The sequence below is a fragment of the Euprymna scolopes genome, chromosome 2 (genome assembly GCF_053919585.1).
Source record: "Euprymna scolopes isolate OS-2025 chromosome 2, ASM5391958v1, whole genome shotgun sequence".
In the NCBI taxonomy this organism is placed as follows: domain Eukaryota; kingdom Metazoa; phylum Mollusca; class Cephalopoda; order Sepiida; family Sepiolidae; genus Euprymna; species Euprymna scolopes.
Window position 1 is genome coordinate 77,542,950 of NC_136483.1, and position 17,723 is coordinate 77,560,672.

Consider the following 17,723-nt stretch of genomic DNA (forward strand, 5'->3'; position numbering starts at 1 on the left):
TATAAAGGTAATTCGGTACTTTGTTAGTTTATGGGTGTCAATTATTTACAATGAAATGGGTTTCGGTCTGGTTCCTAAATAATCTGTTGTTTTTTACTTAAAACCATTTTTTGGAATAAAAAAAATAACATTAAATTATTTAGGTATAGTGAATTAAATCGAACATCCGAACTGATGAACAAAATGCATTCACGTAGAAAAAATACAAGATGGCTGACAATAGTATTCGACAAAGCGCTAAGTAAAATTAGAACAGGTCAGGCTAACAAGACCTTTTTCCATTCGTGCTGGAATAATAAAGTACGTCCCTCTTGTATTTTGTTTAAAATAAAAAGAGCTAATCTACACCCTGGCCCAAAATTTAAAGTTGCTTTTATCTTCAAGTTTTCATCAAAACAAAAGCGGTCCCGCACGATCATATAAAAAAATGAGTTATGGAGTAAATGTATAGGCACTTAGTCGTTCTTCGACCAAATAAAAGTATACGGCATGCTGCATTGATTCATGGGCGTAGGCTTCTCATGTTAACGTTAAAAAAAAACAGAATAAATTGCAATATTTTTTTTTAAATTTAATTGTCCGGCAAATCCTGATATTATTCAAAACATCCTCAATATTTCTTACCCTCAGTTGTCCCAACTTGAACTTTATAATCCTTTCTGTGGTTTGGACATTGCATTTATCCATAACCATGCCGGCGAACATCTTTAATCTTGTACAGTTTGGGTATGGTAGATACACGATTTCATTATATCTACCGAAATCAAGTTCCAAAAACGTCTGGTTAAATGGGTTAGGACTTTCTGCTACTATTTATAATTTGCCCAGACCGACTAGTTATATCCATCCTCGTGTCTATAGTCTACGTAAACCCTATGTACGGGGGATCGTTAAAACCCATATTATTTATGAGAGTCTTCTCAGCATAAGATGTCTCGCCACTATTCTGGAACCTGTTTTGGAACGCTATAATTCATTTTGTATTAAAGATTCATTTACATTTTCGAATTTTATACAGAATTATTCTATACTGGCGTGGTTATGTGTTCCTTTGATATTTTAAGTCTTTTTAATTGTGATCCCTTTTTAGAGACTATTAATATATGTGCAGATGCCTTATACTGTATGTCGGTCGAATTCAGTTTTAACGACAGTATGTACAGATAGATTGATCGTGTCTCTATGGGCTCTCACTTGGGAACAGCATTGGCTTACTTTCGTTATATTGACGATATATGTTTGTTCAACAATAAGACGAAAGCAGACTTTTTACGTTCTTCAACAATATTCATCCAGTTCTCAAGTTTATTTTAGACTAGCAAGCGGTTCGGCGTTGCCCGGTCGTAAAATACGCATAAATATTATATTTTAATTCATACACAAACTAAAAATGTGCATACGAATATTATGTTGTTTTTTTTCTAAACAGTTCACTTTTTGTAAGTGTTGTACAAAAATACCTAAGCTGAGATCGAAAACCAAACCTAAAGACAGCAAATCTAGTACAACAACAATTAGGCCAATTTGACACGATCTTAAGAAGTGTCTACAAACTTACTTATTCTTAACATAAGGAATCTGTCATGTGAACGATTCACGCATGTGCATTCGTGAAACGGTTGACAAACAGATCCGATGACGCCCACGTACCAATTTTTCAAATTTAGCCCCTTAGCAGCCTTTTTTTTCGGCTGAAAACATTTTCCCACGTGTCTGAATATCCTATATACCAAATTTTAAATCTGTAGATAAAAATTCTTTCAGTATATAGGTTGAGAATTGTCCTCACATACGCGCGTGCATCCTCACTTTTATACTAAAACTAACTTTTACTGGTATTTACACAAGTTGGGAGTAATTTTGTGTTACAAAACAAAACCTCTGTTTAATTTCATACGGCATTAATAATTTGTGCGAAGATCATACTGGCTGATGAAATTTAATTTATTACAAAGACCATCTGCAACACTGGCTATCCTTTAAGTATTGTTGAATTTACTATCAAAATAAAATTTCAAACTTTTATAAAATACAAAAAGCACCTGTTTGAAGATGTCCTATTTAACCTCGCCCACATTGGCTAGTTAACATAACTGCTAGATTTGCCAAACAAATCTCACTATCTGTAGAACAATGTCCTTTTGTATCGAAAATAAGATTTGTTTTTTTCTTTTCGACCAGACCCATGTTTACGTCAATTCGAAAAAATGTTCTCCCCCATCATAATAATTACATTATTTATTTAAATGTAGTTGCGGTTTGCACTACGTTGTGACAACGTCGCAAATCTTGAACATCCGAGTCAAACAACACCTTCCTACAAAATTTAGCTATGCAAATTGTTTGCCATCTAATATTCGGAATAATGCATATGGTTCGGGCGTCACTGTTCTTCTAATGTTAGTGTTGACTGATCCTCGATTCTCGTTAAATCTCATTCGAATTATCATCTGAAGATTCTAGAAACCATTTAGATTACTGTGAGACCTGCCCATTTGAAAAAAAAAACTTGTTGGACTTAATTTGGTTGCTATTTGATTGCACTTTTTTCTACCCTTTCCCTCGTTATAACCACGATTTCATCATATTTTTCTTGTAATCATAACCCTAACGTCGTAGCTCAGTAAAATTTAAAATCGATGACGAGAAAAGTTATATGCATAACAAAGTATTTAATTAAACACAGTGATTCAAATAGCAGTGGTCCTGGATATGACCTTAAACTATATCCGATGGTGAGGCCCCAGCTTGCGGGCTCTGATAAGTGTGGAACCACTCTTTAATTGTCATTGCTCCCAGGTCCACTCTGACCCCGAGTGGTAGTACCTGTTAAGGTCCCAACTATGGGTTAAATAAAAACCGACTTGCAAAAAACAAATATATTCTATTAAAAAAATTGTCTTCAAAATCTTTGGATTCGGCAAACCTTTAAAGGGTTGATATGCCGTAAAGCAAAAACAACCAACCAACCAACCAACCAATCAAACAGCAGTAAGACGACTTGTGACTGCTAATGGTGAATTCCCTTCGACTCTGCTATTTACAATAAATGGATATATATATATATATATATATGCTGGAATTCTTTTTCAAAAAAAACTATATATATATATATATATATATATATATATATATATATATATATATATATAGTTTTTTTTGAAAAAGAATTCCAGCAGAGTGTTACATTAAAAAGAAAAACCCAAATTGTAAGAGCGTATTTATATTTTGTGTACAGGAAGTTGTTAGTTGAGACAGATCATTGGTACCGTCGATTTCAAGCCCGATAATAAGGCCCGTTTAAGGTATCCTTATCAAGCTCTCTTCAGCCAATATTCGTCTCTCTCTCTCTCTCTCTCTCTCTCTCTCTCTCTATATATATATATATATATATATATATATATATATATATATATATATATATATATATATATATATGGCATTAGTTTTTAAGTGGCAGAGAGTTTGCAAGGGATAATGAAAGGTGTGGGAGGAGTAAGGAAGTCAGAATACCAGAGTTGATTGGCCAAATAAAGCATTTCATGAATAAGGACCGTCGTGTGTCTTTAGAGATAAGTGCACAGTTTGATGCCAATGTGGGAACTGTATACACAATTATTCGTTAGAAACTGAAGATTCGGAAGATTGGCGCGAAGTTTGCTGATAGGTTACTCTTGCTGATAGGTTACTCTTATAACAATTTTGATCAACTGAGATAAAGATTTCGTGGTTTCATTAACGCTGGTGGGTTACTGTTTAAAGAAAAAACCTTAACGTTCACCTCAAATATTCAGCGTCCAAGAAATATAGGCCACTGGCAAACTGGAACGTCTGTGAGCATCCGGTGTATTATTTGGAGCTGTCCCTTTTGAGAGAAGTTCCGTGTTCGAAGTGGTCTGTCTACATTGGGTATATAGTGTTTAAAACTTGTTATTACACGTAATCTTATTTAATTATGGAGTTAGCTAAAAAGCGATGGGTCACTGCATTTCTCCGTGTAAAGAGCAGTCGATTGATGCTTGAACTGTTGTCAGAGACCGTTCGTACACCGAGATACATCGTCTCAAAAGAAAGAAGAAAGCAGAAGAAGAAGAAAGAAGAAAGAAGAAAGAAGAACAATTGGCCATTTTTGTGCCCCCTTTTTTTTTTGCTCTCTTTTGACATTTTAACCGACGTTCTGACACTCGCTAGATTCGTAAGACGCTTCTCTGTAAGAATATGTGCTTTTTGAAACTTATAAGTTGATTTTAGTTGAGATTTGGATAGTTTTGTTTTGTAGGCGTATACAGGCGTGTACGGGCCATCCCTATATAGAGAGTGCTACCGCCTCTCTGATAAACATTGAGGTAGTAGTAACATGATTTAAAGATGGACCTATTGGCTTCAATGAGCATGCAGTACTAGTTTTATGTAGATAATGCATACAATCTATGAAAAATAGCGATTGGGTGGGTGCGCGTAATATTGTGTAAATTTCTATTCCTGTATATGGGTATATGGTGTTGGTAAAGAAGTTACGTATAAAATACGTTTATATATATATATATTTATGTGTATGTATATATGTGTGTATATGTGTATATGTGCGTGTATATATGTGTATGTATGTTTGTATGTATGTATGTATCTATGTATGTATGTATGTATGTATGTATATATGTCTATGCGAACTATTGAGATTAGTTATCCCATATTAGTGTATTCATTGGATGGGGTTACCACACAGCCGAAGTAAGAGTACAAGTTATTAATTAATAGTAATTATCTCCTAATAAATTTGGACCATTAATTAATATAAAATTTATTTCATAATAAATTAGCTATAGAAAATTAACTATACCTAAAAAGAAGAAATAGTATCACAGGGATACAGGGGTACATAGTTGTGGGTATATATGTATATGGGTGTATGTTTATATATCTATAGATGAGCGGTTATACCTATATATATATATATATATATATATATATATATATATATATATATATATATATATATATATATATATATATATATATAAAGGGGATTAGAACAGCAGTCTAAAGAGCAGAATGTATTTTAATGTAATAGTAAAATCATTAATGTAATTAAAATACAAGAAAAACATTGCTCGTTTTAATGTAGATATATAATAAGCTCAATAGGCATATATATCCTAGAGCTATTTTAATATTTAGTAAAATGATTGATAATTCATAATTAAAATTAAAAATTAAAAATCGGTTTCATAAGGAGGAACAAAACAAAATCAATAAATTGTTTGATCGTTTCGGAAACGATATTTTTATTGAGATAGACACTAAGTAATGGACAATAATTTTAACATATAGTTTTTTAAAACAAAGTCTCCTCAGCAGCAAAGACATTGGGTGTTTTTTTTAAAGACATCAAAAATAAACCTAGCATTTTTTAAAGTAAGGCAGATGTATCTTATAATGGTTCGCCTTTTTAAATATCATCGTCAAAGCATTCATTTGGATGGTAAATGTAGCTTATGAATGCTTGAAAATGTTGAAATGTACAAACTTTCAAAGGGAACGCCAATGGAAAACTGACGATGATACTTACAATTTTTAAAGGGGGATCTATTATAAGATACATCTGCCTTACTTAAAAAAAATGCTAGGTTTATTTTTGGTGTCTATAAAAAACCCACCCAATATATTTGCTGCTGAGGAGACTTTGTTTCAAAAAACTATATGTTAGTGTCTATCTCAATAAAAACATCGTTTCCGAAACGATCGTACAATTTATTGATTTTGTTTTGTTCTTCCTTATGAAACCGATTTTTAATTTTAATTATAAATTATCATCTTACTATATATATATATATATATATATATATATATATATATATATATATATATATATATATATATATATCGAAAGGTAACAAGATCATGTTTTATGTCTTCATGCAGTTTTATATATTTTAAAATTTATAATTGATATTGAGTCTAATCATAATTGAGTATTGATATAATCATAGTAATATACTTTTTTTATATGTATAAAAATATGGAATCTTTTTGGTTACTTTATTCTTAGTATAAATATTTCCTCGCATGCTTACGTAGTGGGTTATAATGTTAGGAATGAGCGAATATTTTTATACTAACTATTGATTTATCACAGTTATGTCTGCATGTATGTCGACGATAATTATATATATATATATATATATATATATATATATATATATATATATATTGTGTGTGTATGTTTATATGTATGCATGTGTGTATATGTGGATTTATATGTAAATATTGTGTGTTGGGGATGTATGCAGGCGTCCAACACGTGGATAGACCTTTATGTGAGAACGTATGTGTTTTTCCGCTATATATGTAATAACTTAGTGGAAATTTCATGCTAAATGACTTAACTATCTAGAAAAATGAAACCATAACTTTGCTTCTGTTTTTTTGTCCAATAGTTTTTCCGTGTATATATGTATATGCGTAAGTGTGTTATGTATGTATGTATGTGTATTTGTATATATATGTATTTATGTATACGTATATTTGTGCGTGTATGTATATATGCGTATATATATGTGTGTATATATGTGTATGTAGGTGTATGTATGTGTATAAATATATATATTGTGTGGATATGTATTTACGTTTAGCGTAGATGTGTATATGTAGATGTATATGCATGTGTGTATAGTTGTGTGCATATGTACCCAGATGTATGCGTGTGTATATGTGTATGCGTGTATATGCTGTATTGTTACACTTTATATTTTGTATTATTTTGTTTTACAAAGTGGTCACCACTTATCAAGGCCCAGACGCCACTCAGGGATAATTATATTTTTTATATTTTTATATGTATGTGCACGTAAATGTGTGCGTCCACACCTGTGTATTTGTATATATGTATACTTTCGAAATATGAATGAGTAAGAATTGTTTTTTTTTACAAGGTGGTCACCACTTATCAAGGCCCAGAAGCCACTCAGGGATAATTATATTTATATATGTATGTGCACGTAAATGTGTGCGTGCACACCTGTGTATTTTTATATATGTATACTTTCGAAATATACATGAATAAGAATCGGAAGTATTTTATAATAGTACACTGGAGAATGGTTACTTAATTTAAAGGTTATAAAAAGAATGAAAGTAAAAATTGTCCCCATGGAAGTTAAGGTGAGATAAAATAAAAGCATGAGATAAATAGGCGGATCAGTGGCATGCCCTTACTTATCCTCCCGCAGACACACCCCTCTATCCCCTATTCCAAATGAAATACTTCTCTATGTCCCTCCCCCTAATCTAAGATAAGATTCTATTTTTGTAGATGATATAAGAGAATGACTTTGTATCTTGAGTTGAAATTTCGAGGGAAAATCTTGGCCTGAAGATATAGTCTCCTCGATAACGGGTGATTACAGAAGCGTGTATGCACATATGTAGGCCTCAATGATTGTATAAATAAATTTTATATATATATATATATATTCGCGTGGGACCTTATCTGATGTCTCTAGAATTTTACTAATATATATTTCATATCAAAATTTTCCAATCAATCCTACACTTCAGCGTATTTAAATTATTTAGCCAAAAAAAGAAAAATACGTATCGATACATATATATATATATATATATATATATATATATATATATATATATATATATATATATATAATATATATACCCACATATATACACGTATTGGTACACATACAGATGCATACATAAAAGGCATACTTATTTATAACAACATTTAAGCGTAAACTTAAATTCGCTGATTAAAGATTTGATCAGTATTCACTAAAGATATATATATATATATATATATATATATATATATATATATATATTAACAGTTGGTTCTTTTAGCTTTATGATAGAGAATCGATATCTGCGTTTTATGATAAAGATCAATATATATATATATATATATATATATATATATATATATATATATATATATTAGATTGGTGCAAACATAATGTCGTCTTTTGACGTTCAACTATATATAAAAGCGACAATATTTTTGCACCAACCTTATATCTATATAGAATATGAAGAAATAAAAAACGACTATATAAAAATATATATTAATGCACATAGATTTATTCGTTTATTTAATATGGATGTTACATCAATTAGAGGTTTAATTAGTGCATTAGTATATGTGTTTATATTGTCGTTTTTTTTTTTTATTTCTTCATATTTTATATAAGCTCCAAAGCAATTTGTTGGGCTTTGCATAAGTCTCCTCTTAAAGAATCGACCTTATTCTTTTAACTCATATATATATATATATATATATATATATATATATATATATATATATATATATATATATATATATATATACTCAGAAACCCATAGAAATGTATATATACATGCGTACATAGATACATACATACACAAACATACATTAATAACATATATATATACAGAAGTATGCCTATATAAAATTATCATTAGTATAGTACAAAGAATATATTTAATATAATCTTAACCAAACAAAAAATTATATATAAATGCATATAAACACACGCATACATATACTCGTACGTAAACATTTATCTGTACATGCATACATATACAATCACAACTATGCACACAAATATATGTGTAATCTTACTATGACTAAACATTTAATCATATAATAAAAGAAACTGACTAGATATTATTAATACATTTGTTTATTAATATCTTAATTGCTTGCTAGTTTTATTAAATTACTAGATTTCTTAGCTCATCTCCACACTAATAATTTATTTAACTTAATTCAAATACCCTTATTAAAGAAATCGACATAAGATGTATACTAAATAAGTTTTTTTTAATTCCATAGAAAGGCTTTTTTTTCTTCTAATGCAGTGTTATTGTGAATTCATTAAGTTATATATATATGGAGGAAATTGTTTAAAGTGCATACAATTAATATTTTATCACTTTTACGAATGCAAAAGGAACATCGTGCTCCACGTTCAATTGTAGTCTTCCTACTCGTTTAGACATAAGATGGTTGGTTGGTTGTTTTTGTTTTACGGCATATCAACCCTTTAAAGGTTATTTAATGCCGAATCCAAAGATTTTGAAGAAAAATGTTTTAATAGAATATATTTGCTGTTTTCAAGTCGGTTTCTATTTAACCTATAGTTGGGGCCCTAACAGGTACTACCATTCGGGGTCAGAGTGGACCTGGGAGCAATGGCAATTAAAGGGTGGCTCCACACTCCCCAAAGCCCGCAAGCTGAGGCATCACCACTGGATATAGTTTAAGGTCATATCCAGGACCATATACATAAGAGAAAGTGTCACAGAGACGTGGCTTCTCCATGATAAAGAACAGCTGTTGTTATTAAAGAAATGAAATAACAAAAATAGCATCAATTTATAAGATTTTAAATGCATTGTTTGTAGACCACTTTACATGATAGAAGCAAAAGTTGGAATTTTTATTATATTCAGCTGATCTTCTCTTTATGGAAACCATTTTTGATGACATCAAACATTTCAGCAGAGAAAGCAAGAACAACGAATAAAAGAGTTTTTTCTCGTCCCTTTTCCGTTATCAATTTAACTATTTTTTATAAAATATATGGCTTTTAACAATGAAAATATCTGTGGCTTTTTACGATTACATATTAAATTCATCATATCATTTGTTAGGAAAAATCTTCGTATAAAGGTAATTCGGTACTTTGTTAGTTTATGGGTGTCAATTATTTACAATGAAATGGGTTTCGGTCTGGTTCCTAAATAATCTGTTGTTTTTTACTTAAAACCATTTTTTGGAATAAAAAAAATAACATTAAATTATTTAGGTATAGTGAATTAAATCGAACATCCGAACTGATGAACAAAATGCATTCACGTAGAAAAAATACAAGATGGCTGACAATAGTATTCGACAAAGCGCTAAGTAAAATTAGAACAGGTCAGGCTAACAAGACCTTTTTCCATTCGTGCTGGAATAATAAAGTACGTCCCTCTTGTATTTTGTTTAAAATAAAAAGAGCTAATCTACACCCTGGCCCAAAATTTAAAGTTGCTTTTATCTTCACGTTTTCATCAAAACAAGAGCGGTCCCGCACGATCATATAAAAAAATGAGTTATGGAGTAAATGTATAGGCACTTAGTCGTTCTTCGACCAAATAAAAGTATACGGCATGCTGCATTGATTCATGGGCGTAGGCTTCTCATGTTAACGTTAAAAAAAAACAGAATAAATTGCAATATTTTTTTTTAAATTTAATTGTCCGGCAAATCCTGATATTATTCAAAACATCCTCAATATTTCTTACCCTCAGTTGTCCCAACTTGAACTTTATAATCCTTTCTGTGGTTTGGACATTGCATTTATCCATAACCATGCCGGAGAACATCTTTAATCTTGTACAGTTTGGGTATGGTAGATACACGATTTCATTATATCTACCGAAATCAAGTTCCAAAAACGTCTGGTTAAATGGGTTAGGACTTTCTGCTACTATTTCTAATTTGCCCAGACCGACTAGTTATATCCATCCTCGTGGCTATAGTCTACGTAAACCCTATGTACGGGGGATCGTTAAAACCCATATTATTTATGAGAGTCTTCTCAGCATAAGATGTCTCGCCACTATTCTGGAACCTGTTTTGGAACGCTATAATTCATTTTGTATTAAAGATTCATTTACATTTTCGAATTTTATACAGAATTATTCTATACTGGCGTGGTTATGTGTTCCTTTGATATTTTAAGTCTTTTTAATTGTGATCCCTTTTTAGAGACTATTAATATATGTGCAGATGCCTTATACTGTATGTCGGTCGAATTCAGTTTTAACGACAGTATGTACAGATAGATTGATCGTGTCTCTATGGGCTCTCACTTGGGAACAGCATTGGCTTACTTTCGTTATATTGACGATATATGTTTGTTCAACAATAAGACGAAAGCAGACTATTTTTACGTTCTTCAACAATATTCATCCAGTTCTCAAGTTTATTTTCGACTAGCAAGCGGTTCGGCGTTGCCCGGTCGTAAAATACGCATAAATATTATATTTTAATTCATACACAAACTGAAAATGTGCATACGAATATTATGTTTTTTTTTCTAAACAGTTCACTTTTTGTAAGTGTTGTACAAAAATACCTAAGCTGAGATCGAAAACCAAACCTAAAGACAGCAAATCTAGTACAACAACAATTAGGCCAACTTGACACGATCCTTAAGAAATGTCTACAAACTTACTTATTCTTAACATAAGGAATCTGTCATGTGAACGATTCACGCATGTGCATTCGTGAAACGGTTGACAAACAGATCCGATGACGCCCACGTACCAATTTTTCAAATTTAGCCCCTTAGCAGCCTTTTTTTTTTCGGCTGAAAACATTTTCCCACGTGTCTGAATATCCTATATACCAAATTTTAAGTCTGTAGATAAAAATTCTTTCAGTATATAGGTTGAGAATTGTCCTCACATACGCGCGCGCATCCTCACTTTTATACTAAAACTAACTTTTACTGGTATTTACACAAGTTGGGAGTAATTTTGTATTACAAAACAAAACCTCTGTTTAATTTCATACGGCATTAATAATTTGTGCGAAGATCATACTGGCTGATGAAATTTAATTTATTACAAAGACCATCTGCAACACTGGCTATCCTTTAAGTATTGTTGAATTTACTATCAAAATAAAATTTCAAACTTTTATAAAATACAAAAAGCACCTGTTTGAAGATGTCCTATTTAACTTCGCCCACATTGGCTAGTTAACATAACTGCTAGATTTGCCAAACAAATCTCACTATCTGTAGAACAATGTCCTTTTGTATCGAAAATAAGATTTGTTTTTTTCTTTTCGACCAGACCCATGTTTACGTCAATTCGAAAAAATGTTCTCCCCCATCATAATAATTACATTATTTATTTAAATGTAGTTGCGGTTTGCACTACGTTGTGACAACGTCGCAAATCTTGAACATCCGAGTCAAACAACACCTTCCTACAAAATTTAGCTATGCAAATTGTTTGCCATCTAATATTCGGAATAATGCATATGGTTCGGGCGTCACTGTTCTTCTGTTAGTGTTGACTGATCCTCGATTCTCGTTAAATCTCATTCGAATTATCATCTGAAGATTCTAGAAACCATTTAGATTACTGTGAGACCTGCCCATTTGAAAAAAAAAAACTTGTTGGACTTAATTTGGTTGCTATTTGATTGCACTTTTTTCTACCCTTTCCCTCGTTATAACCACGATTTCATCATATTTTTCTTGTAATCATAACCCTAACGTCGTAGCTCAGTAAAATTTAAAATCGATGACGAGAAAAGTTATATGCATAACAAAGTATTTAATTAAACACAGTGATTCAAATAGCAGTGGTCCTGGATATGACCTTAAACTATATCCGATGGTGAGGCCCCAGCTTGCGGGCTCTGATAAGTGTGGAACCACTCTTTAATTGTCATTGCTCCCAGGTCCACTCTGACCCCGAGTGGTAGTACCTGTTAAGGTCACAACTATGGGTTAAATAAAAACCGACTTGCAAAAAACAAATATATTCTATTAAAAAATTGTCTTCAAAATCTTTGGATTCGGCAAACCTTTAAAGGGTTGATATGCCGTAAAGCAAAAACAACCAACCAACCAACCAACCAACTAACCAACCAACCAACCAATCAAACAGCAGTAAGACGACTTGTGACTGCTAATGGTGAATTCCCTTCGACTCTGCTATTTACAATAAATGGATATGTATATATATATATATATATATATATATATATATATATATATATATATATATATATATGATTAGTTTTTTTGGAAAAAGAATTCCAGCAGAGTGTTCAATTAAAAGGAAAATCCAAATTGTAAGAGCGTATTTATATTTTGTGTACAGGAAGTTGTTAGTTGAGACAGATCATTGGTACCGTCGATTTCAAGCCCGATAATAAGGCCCGTTTAAGGTATCCTTATCAAGCTCTCTTCAGCCAATATTCGTCTCTCTCTCTCTCTCTCTCTCTCTCTCTCTCTCTATATATATATATATATATATATATATATATATATATATATATATATATATATATATATATGGCATTAGTTTTTAAGTGGCAGAGAGTTTGCAAGGGATAATGAAAGGTGTGGGAGGAGTAAGGAAGTCAGAATACCAGAGTTGATTGGCCAAATAAAGCATTTCATGAATAAGGACCGTCGTGTGTCTTTAGAGATAATAAGTGCACAGTTTGATGTCAATGTGGGAACTGTATACACAATTATTCGTTAGAAACTGAAGATTCGGAAGATTGGCGCGAAGTTTGCTCCAGAAGTGTTCAAAGAAAATTAGAAACAAAGACGTTGTCATGACAGCAAAGAGGTGGTTGAGTTGATTAATTCAAATCCCGCATTTTTTGATACTCTGGTCACCTGCGATGAAAGCTGGATCTACTGCTATGATTCAAAGACCAAGAGACAGTTCCCAGTGGAAGCATGCTGATTCTCCCAGATCCAAGAATGCCAGACAGAGCAAACCGATCCAGAAACTTATGATGATCCCTTTTTTAACAGCACCAGCATGATCTACATGTAGTGAGTTGCCATTGGACAGACAGTCAACAAAGAATATTATGTTGAGGTTTTAAGGGAGTTCAGGAAGAGAGTACAGCATTCTTAAAATCCGGTCAGTGACATTTCCCCCAAGACAATTTACGAGTCTATAACTCCATCCTTGTCACAGATTATTTGACTAAGATGGGCATCAAGACAGTTCCTCGACATCTCTCTATTCCAGACCTTGTTTCCTTTGATTTTTAGGTATTCCTTAGCTCAAGCAAACCCTTAGAGGCTGTCGTTATGAGACAATTGAGGAGATGAATGAGGCTGTGACGAGGGTCATTGAAATGATTACACAAGAGGACTTCCATGAGACCTTCCAGAGATTGTTTGAGCGGTACAACAGATGCATCGCAATCGGAGGAGATTACTTCGAAGGGGACTAGAGTTTCATGTGTGTGATATCAATAAAAGTGTCCCTGCGAAAAAGAAAATTATTGAAGGTACCTCGTATAAATAAGGAACTTTATCTGTATGTCTCAGATAAAAAAGATAAAGAGAGAAAGTTCCCTATGAACTCCGAAACGGCTGGACCGATTTTATGAAATTTCACACGAAGGTAATTTATCTGGCAGGTTTCTTAGATAGGTTTTGTATCGGAATGTCTTCGATAAGTATCGATAATTGATAGCCGAAAAATCCAATGAAAGAAGGAGGAGGCTATTTTGTTAACACCTTATACAGCTTAAGGTCACTACTGTATTTGTTATATCCCTCCTCTTTTTGAAATAGGGCACGATTAAGAATAATCTTTATACACTGTGAAATTTATTTATGTATGAGAACCAAGTAGGGAAGATACAACATATGAGAAATATTTGGAATCAAGTCTCCCCTTGCTGTTATTTCAGATCATTTGAAACCATAGCAGCAAGGGTTTCAAATGATCTGAAATAACAGCAAGGGGAGACTTGATTCCAAATATTTCTCATATGTTATATCTCCCCTCCTTGGTTTTAATACATAAATAAATTTAACAGTGTAAAGGATTATTTGATACTGGAGTAAACTGCTTTGTTTCTAGTCAGTGTAAATAAATTCCTCGTTAACATACCAAGTGTTGCAATATTTTTTATTCATAATGGGGTATGATCCCGCACAGTCGGGCGATTCTATTAATAACGATGCTGCTAGAATTGTTCCATAAATATTTTCTGTAGTAATGTTGCATGTTTTTTTTTCCGTCTCGACACGGTAAGAATATTTTGCTCTGTGAAACTGTCTACTAAAAACCAGTCACCTCTCAGGACTTATGTGTAACAACGAACCATCGGAAACTGTTCTGTCTACTGCAAACCAGTCACCTCTCAAGACTTGTTTAGAACAACGAACCATCGGAAACTGTTCTGAAACTAAACATGGCTTACACTTCTAGACCACGTGCGTTTCGTCTCTTCAATGAATGTTTCACTAACAAATTACTAACATGATTCTAACTAATATTCACCTGTATCAACCAATTTCAATTGTTCTTGCAAGCTACAGAGTCGGACAAGAAATCGGAGAAGGTGAAAACTTAAATATTGCTGACCTGTATAGGAAACGAGAGAAGAAAATATATTATACGTTCAACTTTGAAAATGAGAACGAGAAGCTAAACTTGAAAAAAGTAATAGAAACGTTTGACGCGCACTGCCAACCAAGAAAAACCTGACGTTTCTCACATATCAATTTCTCACGTGCAAACAGAAAGAAACACGGAGATTTGATGAGTACGTCACGGAATTACGACAAAAGGCAAACAAATGTGAATTCGGTGACTTCACTGAAAGATTAATAAAAGACATTCTAATTTGTGGTGTTAACGACAAGATGGTGGGAGAAAGAACGCTCAGAGAACCTTTACTGGATTTACAGAAGGCAAATTTTTTTTTAAATCCATTATCAAAATCCCTCTAAGAATACAAAGATTCTTACTCGCGCTTCAGAAATACGAATTCGAAGTAATATACATTCCAAGGCGAGAATCCGTAATTGCTGATGCATTATCACGTGCATATATATCAGACAGCGAACAAGAAATACCAGATACAGAAATGGACAAATATATCCATACCATTATAAAACAATACCCAATGAGCGACCAAAACCTCAACATATATCGTGAGGAGACTAGGAAAGACCCAACACTAAAAATGTTCATGAAATATGCGACATCAACTTGGCCAGAAAATAAGGACGTGCCACCCACAATAGCACCATATATGCCAGTCCACGATGACATATCGGTCGTGAAAGGACTAGTATTGAAAGGTACACGAATAGTGGTCCCAGCCTCGCTAAGGAAGGAAGCCCTACAAAAAATCCATACTGGACATTTAGGCATAGAAAAGTGCATTGCAAGAGCGAAAGAGGTCATGTATTGGCCTAATATAAATAATCAAATAAAAAAAATGGTTAGCACATGCACACATTGTCTAGATCACAGAAACCGACAACCGTCAGAATCACTAATACACCATGAAATACCCGTAACACCATGGACCAAAGTTGCGACAGACGTATTTTACTTATATAGTAAAGCATATGTAGTGATAATAGACTACACGACAAGATATTTCGATATCCACAAACTTGATGACTGCAAATCAAGTACGGCGATCAATAAAATAAAGAACACCTTCGCAAATTTGGCATTCCACAAATAGTGATTAGTGACAATGGACCCGAGTACCGATCATCAGAATTTAGACAATTTGCTAAAGATTGGGATTTCAGGCATATCACGACAAGTCCGAACTACCCACAGTCCAATAGCTTAGCAGAAAGAAACATTCAAACAATTACAGAACATTTAAAAAATCGTTTGAAAGTAGACAATACCCATACCTAGCAATGTTAGCGTTACGGACATCACCATTAAAAGATAAAACCTCATCACCAGCTCAACAGTTGATGAAAAGAACGATAAGGATAAATCTTCCAAATATCATGCATAACAAAACAATAAAAAGCATGAAATAAATAAAAGTTAAAGAAAAACGATACTGTCCGTATTCTTTCACAAGAAAAATGGAACCTAAATGGTAAGATTGTGAAAAAATTAAAAGAGCATCGTTCATATCTAATAAAAACAGAAGGAAAATATGTACGGCCTAACAGACATCATATTTTAAAAACAAAAGAAAATCAAAAGTTTAAAGTCAGAAATGACTATGAAAACAAATTTAACCAAGAAAATAGTCAAAAACAAGTCGTATCAAAAACAAGCTCAGAAAACAAAATAATACCAAATTCCACAAAGAAAGGGAGACCAATTAAACGTCCTGCCCGATACAGAGACTAAATGAGAAAACTTTAAAAATAAAATATTTTTATTTTTCAGTAAAAAAAAAAACCCCGGAGATGTTGCATATGGAGTAAACACGAGTTATCTCCCTTTGACTTAGTAACTGCCACCGTTACTCTTGACTGCCACCTCCCACTACGGTTTAGTGGAACTCTTTTTAGTAGTAAACTGCTTTGTTTCTAGTCAGTGTAAATAAATTCCTCGTTACGATACCACGTGCGTTTCGTCTCTTCAATGAATGTTTCACTAACAAATTACTAACATGATTCTAACTAATTGTCATAGGAGAACATATTCTCTCGTATGATTGGATTAAGAAATATATAAATATTTCTTATAATATATAAATATGTTTATTGATATATTAATTAAAACATAAAGATGTTTCTAGAATGTCGTTATTCATAAAAATAAAGAATAATCGGCGTCTATACATATAAAAAGGCGTAGAACGCTTTTTTTTCTCCTGTTTTTGAGTCTCTAGAAGGTTCCAGGAAGTTCCTTTTAAAACTCATATAAAAGAAACGCTATTGGTGGGTAAAGTCAGTTCGTGACATATTTTGGGATGCAAAAAGAGGCAACCAACGTCCGAATTCCGGCTTCCACATAAGGCCGTAAAAACAAGTTCGTGACATATTTTGGGATGCAAAAAGAGGCAACCAACGTCCGAATTCCGGCTTCCACATAAGGCCGTAAAAACAAGTTCGTGACATATTTTGGGATGCAAAAAGAGGCAACCAACGTCCGAATTCCGGCTTCCACATAAGGCCGTAAAAACAAAAACCTCACTGAAGAACTGGCTGTCTGGATTCTGGTAAAGTTTTTATTTATTCTTT

At 32.7% G+C, this 17,723-nt stretch overlaps 1 protein-coding gene across 1 annotated transcript in view; it reads right to left on the bottom strand.

The window, feature by feature from the left end:
- LOC145292737 (fibrinogen C domain-containing protein 1-like) overlaps positions 1-17,723 on the bottom strand; it is a 118,871-nt gene that overhangs the window by 72,815 nt on the left and 28,333 nt on the right. The gene's annotated exons all lie outside the window — the stretch shown is intronic.